Source organism: Hevea brasiliensis, chromosome 3 (assembly GCF_030052815.1).
Source record: "Hevea brasiliensis isolate MT/VB/25A 57/8 chromosome 3, ASM3005281v1, whole genome shotgun sequence".
Lineage (NCBI taxonomy): Eukaryota > Viridiplantae > Streptophyta > Magnoliopsida > Malpighiales > Euphorbiaceae > Hevea > Hevea brasiliensis.
In genome coordinates, this window is record NC_079495.1 from 80,932,199 (window position 1) to 80,948,804 (window position 16,606).

Genomic DNA, 16,606 nt, shown 5'->3' on the forward strand with positions numbered 1-16,606 from the left:
ATGCTATATTTCAGTCCCAATTATGGTCAAATTTCCTCAAATGGTCACTAATTGACCATTAAAATGTTCTTTAACAATTTCATAAGCCAAATCAAATTTTTCACTCCTAAACCCTAGCTCAATTTCAAGGTTTACACCCATTTACCTTAGTTAGCACACCCATTCATTATACATGTGTATATGTACCTTAAACATCATTTCTAGTCCACTCTAAGTCCAACAAAACACTTATTCCTATTCCTTCAATAAGGCTGTCGGAATCCATGGTATGTATACACATAATTTTTGTTCATTTAAGTTACAAATTCTTGTTGATTTCAAGTTCCTAACATAGAAAATAAGAGTTTTAAATAGATAGGTGCACTAACCTCTTATAGGCAGATTTTTTCCAAGCTCAAAACTTCACTTCCTTTCCTTTTCTTGGCTGCCAAAAGGTTTTTTAAGGTGTGGGGTAAAATTTTAATGAAGAGAGGTTAGGGTTTTGTGGTGAAACAAAGTAAGAATCAAGCTTGGGAAGTGAGGTTTAATGGAGGTTGAGAGAGGGAGAGAGAAGCTGCCGATTGATGAAGGAAGAAGAACAGATTTTTTTGTTTCAATTTTGCCTCATTTTCACTTTTTAATGAAATTGCTTGATTGTCATTGGTGGAGAGAAATTTTAATGACACCATGTGATGTCAAAAGTCCCATTTTTTTCATTTTTCTTTTCTTTTCTTTTCTACTTAATTTCAATTCAATTTTTAGTAATGTTTATTCATATTTTATGTCATATTAATTATTTACTCAACTGGACAAATTGGCCAAAAATCACCTCTGAAGGCGAAATGACAAAAATGCCATCCGTTTGGCTTAACGGGTCAAAATTATCTGTACCGATTGAAAAAATTTTCTAGGTATTTTATTGGCACTCTAATGCCATGGGAACCTCAATAACCCTTCTCTGGAGTCCCAAAAATTATTTTATGAATTTTCTCTCGGGTCTAGGGCTCCTAGTTGCGAGAACCGCAACTTCCCTCTGGGTTACCCATCGCTAGGGCACCGGCTCGTTTAACTTGTTTGTATTTTATTTCTAAAATTTTTACTAAATTTTTCTTATCAATATTTGAATTAATTATGGTTCCTCACTTTAGTTTAAATATTTTTCCGGACATTCTAGCTGTCCGGACCGACGCTGGTCACCGGAACAGTAGGATATACGGAGTAGTTACCGGGAGGGTGTTACAGTACTTGCATTTGAGCTTGGGGTGGCACATTTTTCTCCATTTGTTGAAAAAACGCAGCCATCTGCTGTGCAAACTGAGCAGGGAACTGTGGTGCTTGAGGAGGAGCTGGAGTGGCTGACCCACTCACATTCTGGAGTACTGGGGCTTCTCCTCGGGCCTCAGCCTCGATAGATTGCTCTACGGAATGATCTCCCTCTTCCATTCCGTTTTTCAAAAATTTTCTACACTCTAATAACAAACACAAGGAGGTTAACCTCCATTAGTACATATTCATGATGTAAAAATATGTCATATGTATCAAACATTTGAGTAGTTGTATTTACCAACAAAATATTTCAAATTCACAGTTCAAAATTTATTTTAAAACCTTTACTCTGATACCACTAAACATGTCACACCTTACCCCTCTGTAAGGTATAACATGATCCCGTAGAATACCTAATGAACTACCGAACTTCACCTACCGATAACTCATTAAGTACCCTACAAGGGATTTTAAAACCATTTTCTTACTTCTTGGAAGTGGTGAGCATTTTAGTGGGAATTAAAAACATTTAATTGAAGTTTGAAAACTAGTTAAGATTTTTATCCCATTTTATTTTTTCAAAATTTTTATAAAAATTTTGGTAGAGTGCCGTCTATATTTGGGAAAAACAATTCTTTAAAACAAGTGGAAAATACTTCCAAATAATTAATTTCAACCCCATTTGCAACCACCAAGCTTCAAATTAACAGTAATAGCAACGCTTCAATTCAAAATCCAAATTTCAAATCAAGAAAACTCATGCACATTGCATTTTAAATATTTAATTTATATTCATAAGTTAATTTACAGATGCAAAATCTCAAAAAATAATATTATTATACATTGACTCAACAACTGCTCAATCTACCTTAATAAATATGGCACTAAACCATTTACATCAAAATAATTACAAAGGTATTAACAAATACCGGTACAAAAATTCTTCAACTGTGCTCCTCTCTGACTGTAGCAGCTCACTCTGCTGCTATGTCCTTTTCTCTATCTGTGACAGCAAAAAAAGCTATCGCTGAGTATAAAAATACTCAGTGGTGTACAATAAATATAAAATGCAAAATATAAAACATTTATCATTAATTCATAGTTCAAATATTTTACAATCACATTTCACAAATTTTTTTCAAATCACATTTATAACAAATCACAATTTAAATATTTCACAAATTTTAAAACTTAATATAACACAAATTTGATCAAATAATTTAATAATCATAGTGTTGCCAATCAATAACACAACTCAGGCCATGACACAAAATTTTCAAATATGCCGCGTTGTACACCACGACAAGGCAAACTTACCCCGCTAATCGAAATCAATGAGGGAGGTGGCTAGCTAGCTAATGAGTACTCATCCAAACTCACCCTTCAGACTGAGAAGCCAGAAAGGGAGGAATATAGTCAAATATCAAACTCACCCCACAAGTGGAGGAGGAACATATTAATATTGTCATGCCAAGTGTGAATTAAAAATAATTTAAATTAAGTTATTCAAATATTTTATACAAAACACAATCAATTTTCAAAGTCAAATTTCCATCCACAAAGTAGCAACACAGTAATTCTCAAAACCCATAATTAACACAATAATTTCACAATGTATAACTGAACAAGTTTTCTATGGGAAAAAGATAAATTAAGGTTTATTGTGCACAAACCTGATGTGAGTCACCTCTAGGCCTTGACTCAGTTTGCCCTATCCTTTTCCATGTCTTTTTCAATTGAAACATGCAATTTATAGTGTTTCAGTATCTTATCTCACAATAAATCTAATAATTAATTCATAAATACTTAATTCTAGCCCAAATATGCTTTAACTAACGTTCTTGAAATTTTCATTTTGGAGTCACTATTCACAACACTATTCAAGTTAAAATATTGACTTTCTTATGCTTAATAGGTATGAGAAATCCAATTATACCTACATACCACATTTTGGTTACCTAACTTATTGGTTTTGGTCATTTTCTCAAAACTTAAGTCTTTTAGGAGAAATTGTAATTTTTCAGTTTTGGTGTCCTATTTTGTACTGTTCCATTAGTCATGTTGCTGTTAGAATTTGGCCACGTTTTCTTCATAGAAATTGTTCCTTATTGTCTTAAATTTATTTTCCTTTTTGAATCACTCCATTTGGAGTTTTGTAGCTCAAGTTATGGCCATTTGAATCATGGCTGCCGGATTGGTCTAACCCAGATTTTCGGGCCACCAAAACTGGTTCTGGCAGTTTTAAGTCACCGAATTTGGGTGGCTAAATGACTTAGTTAAGTGCATAATTTGGGTTTGTGTTCTTCATGAAAGTTGTAGGTCTATATCTCAGCTTTCTAATGGTAAAATTTCATGTCATTTAGACCTGCCTATCCCAAGATATGGCCAAATGAACAAACACTGTTCATTTGGTCATTTTTGTATAGGTCAGAACACTCATTTCCGGATTTGGTCAATTTGTTCACTATGTTATGGTCACTTTTTGGGCATGATTCCTGAATGAAAAATGTGCCATTTTATGTCTAGTTTCATTCCCAATTAGCCTCACACCAATTGGGTTGGTAAATTTTTAGTTTTGGTCCCTGAAAGGGACCTTGGTCCTGCTGCCTGCAGAATGCCCATAACCAATCCGAATTTCCACTTGATTCCCACACTTCCAACATATCACAATTGGTCATACATGACCATTTTTCAGCTCAAACTAGGTCAAACACACCATTTGACCAATTCTCAAAATTTTGTCTTCCAAGCCCTAGGTCTAAAACCCTAACTCACTAATTTTGTTACATTTTATTAATTCCAAGCATACAAACTTACTTTCTCAATTCATTCAAGCTTTCTAACATGTTTAGTTCAATCAAACTCAATTAATTCCTACCACATCTCAAGTTGGCTGAAATTTCATAGAATTCTATACATATTATTTTTGTTTCATTTTTCACAATTTCTAATATAATTCAACTACTTAATTATGAATTTAAACATAAAATCGAAAACTAACCAATAACCTCTTTTGTTGAATTTTTCCCTCTTCAAATCTCCTTTCTTTCCTCTTCTTTTTGTTGTTAATAGTTTTACCAAGCTTCAAAAACAAGGTTTAATGAAGGAATTTATGGAATTTATGGTTAATTTTGGGGTTTCAAAAGCTCAAAGAGAGCTTTAATGGAAGAAAGGAAAAGAAAAATGAGAGAGAGGAGAGAATAGGTTCACAGCAAGAAGAAGAAGAAAGGGAAAAAAAATGAATTTTCTTTTCTTTTAATTCTTATTGGCTCCTTTTTATGTTGCATTATCTTCCAATTTTCAAATTTTAAAAATTAATATTTATTATGTCATGGATGATGTCATAACTTTTTGATTTTTTATTTTTCACTTCTTTTTCATTTCTTTTTCATTTACCTCTTCAATTTAAATCTATATTTCAAAATTTTTATTTCGCAAATTTTATTGGACAGTTAGGTCAGGAGTCATCTCTAAGGGTAAATTGACCAAATTGCCCCTCGCTGGTTCAATCCGGTTTGCAAGTTATTTGATATTTCTTCCGGATCTCTGACCTAATTATTTAACTAGCTTAACAACTCTTTTTCGTGATTTTCTCTTTTTCACTTTGTTCGCAATAGTCCTAAGGACCGCAGCGTCACATTTTACGATTCAAAATTTGAGTTTAAATCGACCTCGCAGTCCTTCCCGAGAAGGTCACCCATCGCTGTGACTCTCAGCTCATTTAACTTCTTATGTTCTATTTTTCTTATTTATACTTAACTAATTGACAATTACTAATTATTTGTGTTCAAGGCTTCTAATCCTCTTAATTGTCCGGACCGACACCAGTCTCCAGAACAATGTAATTTACCAGGCTATGCAAATAGGGGTGTTACAGTTGTGTTATGTCTTATAAAACTTTTGGCACTAGTTTCACTCAATTTGCATCTTTGGAGACCAAGTTATGGCATTTTTGCCAAAACTAGTCAAACATACCAATAGAATAGTGTTTTGGTCAATTTCTGGGTTGATAGTTTTGGTGACCCAAATTTTGCTAACAGTTTGACTTGGTTAAAGGAAAAACTGGTTCAAGTGGTCTTCATGAAAAGTGTTCTCCTATGTCTAAGATTTTCAATGGTTCCAAATTTAGGTCATTCTGACCTTCCTAGGGCAAGTTATGGCCATATGAACATATACTATTCATATGATCAATTCTGAGCCTAATCCAGCAAGCTACCCGTATTCAAGCCAAAATTTGACCAACCTATGAACAAAATTTGGGCAGGGTTTCTTCTTGAAAAATGAAGGCTTAGATGTCCCAAAACACCTCCAATTGGCCTCATAGCAATTAGGGTCACCATTTTCCACTTATGGCTTAAAATGTATACTGCCCTTAAACACAATTTTCATACCCCAACCAATGCACATTCAACTTGTTATAATTTCACTTCCTCTACCTCATTCTGGATTTGTACCAAACCATAACCATTCATCACATCACATTATGGTCAATTTGGGAAAAATATATAAGTGTTCAATATACATATTACAATCCTAATTCTCAAAGTTAAATTCAACATAATATATATATATGTAATCACTTAAGTTATTGCATACAATTCCATTCTTACTTCACATACATTGCCCTTAAACCATCACTACCACAATTCAGCAATTAAATTCATGAAATCAAGCACTAATCCATAGTCTTCAAGGCTGCCAAAATTTGGACAACTCACTAACTCAACAAATCCTTCAATTTCTTCAACAAATCTACTCATCTCAACACTAAGATTAACATTAATGAAGAAAGGAAGAGGAAATGAGCACTTACCTATTTTGAAGCTTGTTAAAAACTCATCAAATCCCTTCCTTCTTGCTGCAAATCTCTTTGCCAAGTTGTGTATACAAGCTTTAATGAAGGAATTATGGTGAAAAGTGGCTTGAATCATGGGTGCATGGAGCTTATGGAAGGTTTGGCCATGGAGTTTTTCATGGTGTTCAATTCGGCTGAAGGAGAGGAGGTTGAAGATGAAGTGGATTCTGCCCAAAAAATGCTGTATTTATATGTCCACTAATCCCACTTAGTGGAGCACTAACTTAGTTTAATATAGTCTAATTATTAATTTCCAATTATCTCAATTTTCACCCTTTAATTTACCTTAATTACATTTTATCCTTAATCTCATTTTTCATTAAAATTTCAAAATGTAATAATACTAATTTTTCATGAACATTTAGGTCAAAAGTCAACTCTAGGTGTCAATTGACCAAAATGCCCTTCTTCGGGTTGTATTTCAGATTTTTCGGTAATACTAATTAATTCCTTGTACCGCCGATTTTCTTTAATTTTTATATTTTCATTTACACTGACTTACTAATTTTTCATTGACATTTCCAATGTCAATTACACCTCAGTAGGCCTTTAATTAGGTCCCGAAGATATTTCCCAGGGTTCCTCGCGGTTCAGGGCTAGTCAACGGTCATCGCCGTAACTTCCCGGTGTGGTCACCCCTCGCTATGGTTTCTAGCTCGTTTAACCTAATTACATTTCATTTCTCTTATTTTTCCTTTGTTTTTCTTGTATTTTCCTCTATTGCATTTTATTATCTTATTTCTCTTCACTAGCATTTAAGTATAATTCCCGACATTCTAACTGTCTGGACAGACACCGATCACCGAAACAATAGAATGCACCACTGAATATAGGGGTGTTACAATAGGTGTAGAGCGTTCAAGCTTAGTGACCTAGATAAGGTACCCATTACACCAAGTTTGACTATTGGAGTAGAAATGGGAAAAGGGAATCCCTATAAATCCCCTCCTCAAGGTAGTAGAGGGTAGTTTGCAGTTTGGCAGATAGGAAGAGAGATCAAGCAATGAATGTATGGCTGTTATTCCTAAGTTCTTTCTCATCTTATAACTAGGCAAGAGAATCCTCCAAGTAGAGAGAAGGACAAGGATGATATAATAAAAAGAAATAACAGAAAATAAATATGTAGTGAATGTATTAATGTCTCATGGTAAATAAATTTTCTTTGAGTATTTGTAGTCGTACTTATTTTGTACTGGTTATATTCATTATTTCATTACATTTATCCACTTTCATTTTTGGTTGCCCAAGTAACCTATACTAGACGACTGGACTGGATAAACGGGTAAACTGGCACTGGGTATCTGGTACCTCGGGCCGTCACACCATCGGTCACATATGCATCTCCCGGTGTCCAACAGAACAGCTAATAAGCTGTAATAACAATAGGCACAAGGCCAAATATCAACACAATGTCAGAATGGCTAAAAGCCATGAAATCACAGAATGGCATAATGCCATGTGCAGTACTGCTAACTGAACCCTATTGGCATGCCAAACTATACAAACCAATCTTGTTAGGTATACTAGGGCATTTGACACTTTTGAATCTTTCAATTTTTGAATTTCAAGTTTTGGTATTACTATTCCCTTCATTAGTCAACAAAAATGTTGACTTTTGCATAGAAAATAGGTACATTGGTTTTAACACTCCCAACATAACACATTTTGCATTCAAAATTTGTTGGTATTGGTTAACCATATCATTTCTAAGCTTAAAATTTATGGAGCAGAATTTTCAGTTTTTATACCCAAATTTTACTGTTCCATTAGTTGCTGTTGCAGTGGGAATTTGGGAAAATGATAAACATGAAAGTTGTTCTTTATTTTGTCTAGTTGAATTTATTTTTTTGAATCACTCCATTTAGAGTTTTGTAGCTCAAGTTATGGTCTAAAAACCACAACTGGCCGGATTGAAAAATTTCAGAACTGACCATATCTACAGTGCAGTAAACAGTAACTTCCACTCTCTTGTTGAATAGGTTCTGGTCATAATTTGGGGTAGGTTTCTTCATGAAAGTTATTGGACTATATCTTAGCTTGTTTCTGTAAAAATTTCAGGTCAATTGGGCCATTCTACAATGAGTTCTGGCCAAATGAACAATCACTGTTCATTTGGTCATTCTGCAGAAACTGGTTGCAGGACACTCGAATTGGGGCAAGTTTTTGGTACACTTGGTTTGGTCTTATGGGCATGGTTTCTTCACCAAAGTTGTGCCATTATGTGTCTAGTTTCATGTCCAATTGGCCAAACACCAATTGAACCTACACAGCCAAAGTTATGGCTGTCCAAACAGGCTGGACTCACAGCCACACCTGCTGCTCTCACTAGGCAGCATACCAAATCAGTTTGTCATGCTATAATTCCCTCCAAATTATGGTCAACTTACCTCAAATGGTCACTAATTGACCATTAGAATGTTCATTCACCATTACATAAGCAAAGTCCAAGTTTCTCTCCAAAACCCTAGTTCCCCATTTCAAATTCACACAACATACCTTAGTTAAACACACTAATTCATTATCCATATATATATATATATATATATATATATATATATATATATATATATATATTAAACATCATCTCTAGTCCACTCTAAGCCCATCAAAACAATCAAACTTATCCCTTCCTTAGGGCTGCCGAATTCCATGGTGTACATACACATAAGTTTTATTTCATTTAATTTACACTTTCATACTCATTTTAAGTCCCTAACATGGAATAAGAGAGATATATGCATAAATAAGCACTAACCTTTTTGAGCAGAATTTTCCCAAGCTTGAACTTCACTTTCTTTCTTTTTCTAGGCTGCCAAACACTTTCCCAAGAGGTATAGACAAGTTTTAATGAAAGATGTCTAGGGTTTAGTAGTGAGAATTCATGGGAAATGGAAGTGATGAAAGAAAATTTTTATGGAGGAAGATGGAAGAGAGGGTCACGGCTAGATGAAGAAGAAGAAACCAGAAATTGGTTTCTTAATTTGTCATTTTTTCCTTTTTAAATAATTTTTAGTTGTGTTGTTGAATGGTGATTAGTGGAGGGCATTTAAATGACATCATAATGATGTCATAATTAGGAATTTAAGTCATTTTCTTTTTCTTTCTTTTCTATTCATTTTTAATTTAATTTTTAGCAATATTTATTCATATTTTAGATCATAATAATTATTTACTTAACTGGACAGGTCGGCCAAAAATCACCTCTGAAGGCGAAATGACCAAAATGCCCTCCGTTTGGCTTAACGGGTCAAAATTGTCTGTACCGATTGAAAAATTTTTCTAAATATTTTCTTGGCATTCTAATGCCATAGGAACCTCAATGACCCTTCTCTGGAGTCCCAAAAATTATTTTATGAATTTTTCCCGGGGTCTAGGGCTCCTAGTTGTGAGAACCGCAACTTCCCACTAGGTTACCCATCGCTAGGGCACTGGCTCATTTAACTTGGTTATATTTTATTTCTAAAATTTTTCCTAAATTTTTCTTATTAATATTTGAGTTAATTATGGTTCCTCACTTTAGTTTAAATATTTTTCCAGACGTTCTAGCTGTCCGGACCGACACTGGTCACCGGGACAGTAGAATGTACGGAGTTGCTACAGGGAGGGTGTTACAACTCTTCCCCTCTAATTTAAATTTCATCCTCGAAATTTACCTAATGCAAACAGTTGAGGGAACTGTTGCCTCATCGTCTCTTCACTTTCCCAAGTTGCCTCTTCGGTGTTGTGGTGCCTGCAAAGCACTTTCACCAGTGGAATCTGCTTATTCCTCAACTCTTTCACTTTCCGAGCCAGGATCCGTATGGGTTCTTCTTCATATGTCAAATCCAGTTGTACTTCAATTTCTTCCATGGAGATGACATGTGAAGGATCTGAGCGGTATCTTCTTAGCATAGACACGTGGAACACATTGTGGATCTTGTCCAGCTCTGGTGGTAAAGCTAGCCTATAGGCCACTAGACCCACACGTTCAATGACTTCATATGGGCCAATGAACCTAGGGCTTAACTTACCTTTTGTTCCAAACCTCAATACCTTCTTCCACGGTGACACCTTGAGAAAAACTTTGTCGCCTGTCACACCCTACCCCTCTGTAAGGCATAACATGATCCCGTAGTATACCTAATGAATTACCAACTCCGTCTACTGATAACCCATTAAATATACTACAAGGGATTTTAAAAACTTTTCTTATTTCTTTTACAGTGGTGAGCACTATTTACAGGTGTTAAAAACCTTTTTGATCTGAAGTGATAGAACTAACACATTTGAATTATTTGGAATTTCTGTAAAAATTTTGGCAGAATGCCATCTGTATTTTGGATAAAACAGCTTCTTGTAAAACTCAGAAAAAGCACTTCAATTATTTTCCAAATCTCAACTCCAACATTTTTCTCAATACAACATATTTCTCAACTCAAATCCATAGTGATTTTTCAAAGGCTGAGATATAGGAAATATAATACAATTTTTACAAGTCAAAATAACTCATAATTATTTTACAACCTCAAGTTACAATTTGAATTTACAACTGCTCAAACCAAAACAATATGTACATACAGTGATCATACATTACAGTACAAAATGCAAAAAGCAGTATACTCGTTATAATTCAAAAATCTCTCATTGGAGATACTAGCAACCTTAGTCTCACACTGTCTGTCATCTACTCGCGATAAAGAATAAAGCTATCACGAGACAATGTCTCAGTGGTGCACAACATTAACCAAATACAACTTTAAATCACAACTCATAAACCATATAAATAGTGGATACGTAAAACCATAGTTAAATTCAAGACAATGAATGTCATAAGGAATTTAAACTCCAATTCACAAATTATCAAAATTCATAATAACACAATTTAGTCAAATAGTTTAAGAATACCGTATTGCCAATTCATACACAATTTGATCAAATTACTGATAACACAGTGTTGCCGATCAATATCACAATTTAAGCAAATAACTGAATAATATAGTTTTGCCAATCAAAAACACAATTTGATCAAATAACTGAACAATACAGTTTTGCCAATCAATAATATCATTTGATCAAATAACTGAAGAATACAGTGTTGCCAATCGATAATACAATTTAGGCCATGACACAATTTTTCCACACATGCCGTGTTGTACACCACGACAAGACATACTCACCCCAATAATCGAAATCAATGAGGGAGGAAGCTAGCTGAATAATGAGTACTCATCCACACTCACCTCAAACTGGGAAGTCAATGAGGGAGGAACATAATCACACTCACCCCAGACTGATAAGTCAAAGAGGGAGGAATATCACACTCACCCCATAAAATGGAGGAGGAACATAGTAACAGTGTCATGCCAAGTGTGAATCAAAACAATTCCAAACATTTTATTCAAATGATCCGTAAGAATCCAATAAATTTCCAAAGTTATAATTTCATTCACAAAATGGCAACACAATTCGTAATTTACCTCAATTTCCACAAAAACCATTTACAGTGCTTTTCAATCAATAAGTATCCATCAAATACCATTCAAACAGTTTCTCACAGTTTCAAATCATTTACAATGCTTTTCAAGCAATAAATATCCATTCAAGTACATTTCCACAATTTAAAACAATAATATACAAGTAGTCATAATTTATTTCAATTGAAAATAATTCAAAAGAAATAAATATTGTGCACAAACACAATTTAAAACAATAACATATAATTAATCATATGAAATATTATTCAGAACAAAATCAGTTGAAAACTAGTTGTGCACAAACACAATTTAAAACAATAATGTACAATAATCATAATTCATTTCAATTGAAAAATTCAAAAAAATAGCCGTTGTGCACAAACCTCTGATGACTGTCTCCTGGTCTGGACTCAGTATTTCCTTCCCTTTCCCTGAGTCTTTAGTAACTGAGAAACACAATTTGAAGTGTTTCAGTACTAAATTAAACTGTCTCTAACGATAATGTTCGATAAACAATTCACTAGATACCTTTATTTGCTTAATCAACCCATATATCAACCCTCAATGTTTTCTAGGAAAATTAGGTCTTAACGTTATTAACATGTCATATTTGATAGGGTTTTAGGGTCGGTACGTTTTACCAAACTCATTTCCTTGTTCAGTGCATTTTAATGCAACTTGCTGGATTCCGGAATACTAGTTTGACCTAGCCGGACGACCTAGTTCCCTCGATTTTCGGGTTTCAGTCGAAACTACAAACTTGTAGATCTATGTCTTATGGACCGCAGTGCAAAATTTTAGGTCATTCTGAGTTAAGTAGACCAAGTTATGGTCATTATACTATTGCTGGTCAAATGGCATTAAATTAGGTCATTTTTAGGTCAATTTGGTCAACTCTGGTTCGGCCAGTTTTTGGACCCGAAACTTTTTGACTTGCCTATGGTCATTTCTGGGCTTTGGTGTCTTCATAAGACTTGTAGGTATGGGTCTTAACTATTCTTGGTTAAAATTTCAGGTCAATTGGACTTGTTTTGAGTGAGTTATGGCCTAAACACTCACTGCTGCCCAATTGGTCATTTTTCAGGTCCTAATTGTACCTAATCCGAATTGGTCATTTTCTTAGGTCACCTTGCAAGCAGAATTTTGGTATGCTTTCTCAATGAAAGTTGGCACATTTTGTGCCTAGTTTCACCTCCAATTGGTCTCATACCAATTGAGGTTACACATTTAAAGTTATAGGCTAAAATGCATACTGCCTTAATCACATTGCTTAAACATACATCAATTACACCCTTACCTTACTAGATGTTCACTTCCCTACCAATTTTTGTTTTGGTACATTACCAAAAACATATTCCACTTCACTTAAATGTCACTTTGAGCAGATTGCAATTATCCTCAATACACCAATTAAAACTCACATTTACAAGTTCTAAGTACAATCACATATACACCTAAACATTACAAATTTTTACATACACTTACACAATCAATCTATACACATATCCATCAATTCTCTATGTCAATATTCTGACAACACCTTCATGAACACACACATTTATCCAAGTGTCCCAAGGCTGCCGAAAATGTTCCTCAACACCAAAGTGTCCTACAATTCATCAATTCCCATCCAAGTGCAAAAATCACCATATATATATGAAGTAATTCACTAGGTTATTAAATCACCATAACCAACATAATTCTCATCAAATACATGTACAAATACTTCATCAATACATGAATACATGGCTGCCAAAAAATGGATATCTCAATAACTCTTCAAACTTAAAAATTTTCTTCACAAATTCAACACCCATAACATGCACACAAAGTTTAACCAAGCTATCTTCAAAAATGCTAACTTACCTTACGGTTGGAACTTGCTAAACCTTCACCAAACTTCTTGATTTTAGTATCAAACCCTTCCTTGTGATGTGTAGACAATTTTTCATGAAGGAACCTAAGTGATTGGAGTTGAAATGGATGGGTTAGATGAGCTTGAGAGAAAACGGCAATGGTGGCTTTCTTCTTTCTCAAATCGGCATGAAGGAATTCAAATGAGGAAGATGAAGTGCAGATGTGATAATGGGTGTACACCTGCCCCATTATGTCTTTAGTTTATTCCTTTAGTGGCCCACTCACATTATTTAATCATATTATAAGTTTAATGTGTTATTTACACCATTTCCACTCCATTTTTGGCTATTTATTTTAGATACCACTAAATTAATTTTTCATTTTATTTTCTAAGTGTAATATTATTTATTTTTAATGGACATTTAGCTCAAAAGACACTTCGGAATGTCAAATGACCATAATGCCCCTGTTCGGGTGGCATTCCCGATTTTTCGGTAACACCGTATTTTGTCTGTTTTTCGATTTCTCACTTTTCTTTGTACTAATTATTTAATTTTTCTTTGATCTTTCTAATGAGATTTATACTTCAATAAGGGTCTATTTAAGTCCTAAAAATATTTTCCAGGGTTCCCCGCAGTCCAGGGCTAGTCAACGGTCCACGCCGTGACTTCCCGGTGCGGTCACCCATCGCTAGGTTTCCCGGCTCACTTAACTTGGTTACATTTCTTTGCTATTATTTTTCATTTGTTTTTCTTGTATTTCCTTTTCTTGTATTTCATTATTTTATGTCTCCTCACTCATATTGAAGTGTGGTTCTAGGCATCCTAGCTGTCCGGACAGCACTGGTCACCGGGACAGCAGAACGCACTACCGAACATAGGGGTGTTACATCGCCAACCGCATATTTTATTTCTTTTCTCTTTAGGTCGGCATAAGATTTCTGTCTGTCTGAGGCAACCTTCAGATTGGCTTTGAATAGTTTTACTTTCTCCTCAGTCTGTTTCACTGTGTCAGCCCTACCGCTTGTCTTCGCCCAATTCACCCAAAGACACCGAGTTCTACATTTTCTCCCATGCAGTGCTTCATACGGGGCCATTTGGATACTAGCTTGGTAGCTATTGTTGTATGCAAATTCTGCCAGTGGGAGGTATCTATCCCAACTTCCCTCAAACTCAATGACATAACCCCTCAGCATATCTTCGAGGACCTGGCATATATTTCATGTTATTATTATCATTTTAATTCAATATTTGTATCAATTCCATTTATTTCAATTGTTTACCTGGATTACTCTTTCTGATTGCCCATCCGTTTGAGGATGGAAAGCTGTGCTGAAGTGGAGTTGTGTACGCAAGGACTCATGCAACTTCTTCCAAAATCTCGATGTAAATCTTGGGTCTCAATCAGATATGATGGAAAGTGGAATTCCATGCAGTCTAACTATCTCACTAATATACAATTCTGCTAACTTCTCCAAAGGAGTAGTCACCCTAATCGCGAGAAAGTGTGCTGACTTTGTCAATCTATCCACTATCACCCATACTGCATCATGTTTCTTCTGGGTGAGAGGTAGATCACTTACAAAATCCATGGTGACCCGATCCCATTTCCATTCAGGTATGCGTATAGGCTGTATCAAACCTGATGGAACTTGATGTTCTGCCTTGACTTGCTGACATGTCAAGCATTTAGTCACATAGTCAGCTATGTCCTTCTTCATACCAGGCCACCAATACTGAAGTTTCAGATCATGATACATTTTTGTACTTCCTGGGTGCATAGCATACACACTGGTGTGTGCCTCTTTTAGAATACTGGCCTTCAATTCCCCATCATCTGGTACACACAGTCTTCCTTTGTAGTACAGACACCCATCTTTTTTCACTTCATAGTTAGTTTCTTTCCCTTCTAGTATTTTTCTCATAATAGATTTTAGCTTCTCATCTACCTTCTGCCCATCTAAAATCTGCTGTAACAGACTTGGCCTTACTTGCAACTCAGCCAAAATAGCTCCATCTCGAACCAAAGATAGACGGGCATTCAATGATCTCAAAGCTGTGATGGATTTTCTGCTCAAAGCATCAGCAACTACATTTGCCTTCCCAGGATGGTAGTCAATTACACAGTCATAGTCCTTCAGGAACTTAATCCATCGTCTCTGTCTAAGGTTGAGCTTCCTCTGGGTTGGCAAGTATTTCAGGCTTTTGTGGTCCGTGTAAATGTAGCACTTTTCACCATATAAGTAATGCCTCCATATCTTCAGTGCGAAGATAATTACTGCAAGCTCTAGATCATGGGTAGGGTAATTCTGTTCATGTGGCCTTAGCTGTCTGGAAGCATAAGCGACCACCTTTCCCTCTTGCATCAATACACACCCTAACCCATTATGAGAGGCATCACTGTAGACCATAAAGTCCTTCCTCGACCTCGGTTGTGTTAACACCGTGCCTCTCACAACATAGCCTTCAACTTCTCAAAACTGGTGCGACACTTGTCATTCCAGTCAAATCGACATTCTTGTGTAACAACTTGGTCATTGGATCACTATTAAGGAAAATCCTTCACAAATCTCTGTAATACCCAAATAGCCCCAAGAAAGTTCGACTCGGTTGTATTCTCGGGAGGCTTCCATTCCATCATCGCTTCTATTTTCTTGGGATCCACTCTAATCCCATCACCGACACTATGTTTCCAAGGAATGCAATTTCATTTAACTAAGTCACACTTGGACAACTTAGCATACGACTTCTTTTCTCTCGTGGTTTGCGTAACAATCCTCAAATGCTCATCATGTTCTTCATCGGTCTTGGAATACACCAAAATATCATCAATAAAGACCACTACAAACCGATCTAAGTGTGGATGGAAGATAAGGTTCATAAGGTCCATGAATGCATTGGTGCATTTGTTAGGCCAAAGGGCATCACTAGGAACTCATAATGCCCATATCGGGTCCCGAATGCGTCTTTGGCACATCTCGCATCCTTCACCTCAATCGATGATACCGATGCGAGATCAATCTTAGAAAATACTCCTGCTTCCTTTAATCGATCAAACAAATCATCAATTCTAGGCAACGGATATTTGTTCTTCACAGTCACTTTATTCAATCGCCAGAATCGATGCATAACCTCAAGGTCCCATCCTTCTTTTTCACAACAAAGACCGAGCTCCCCATGGTGACACATCTGGGCGT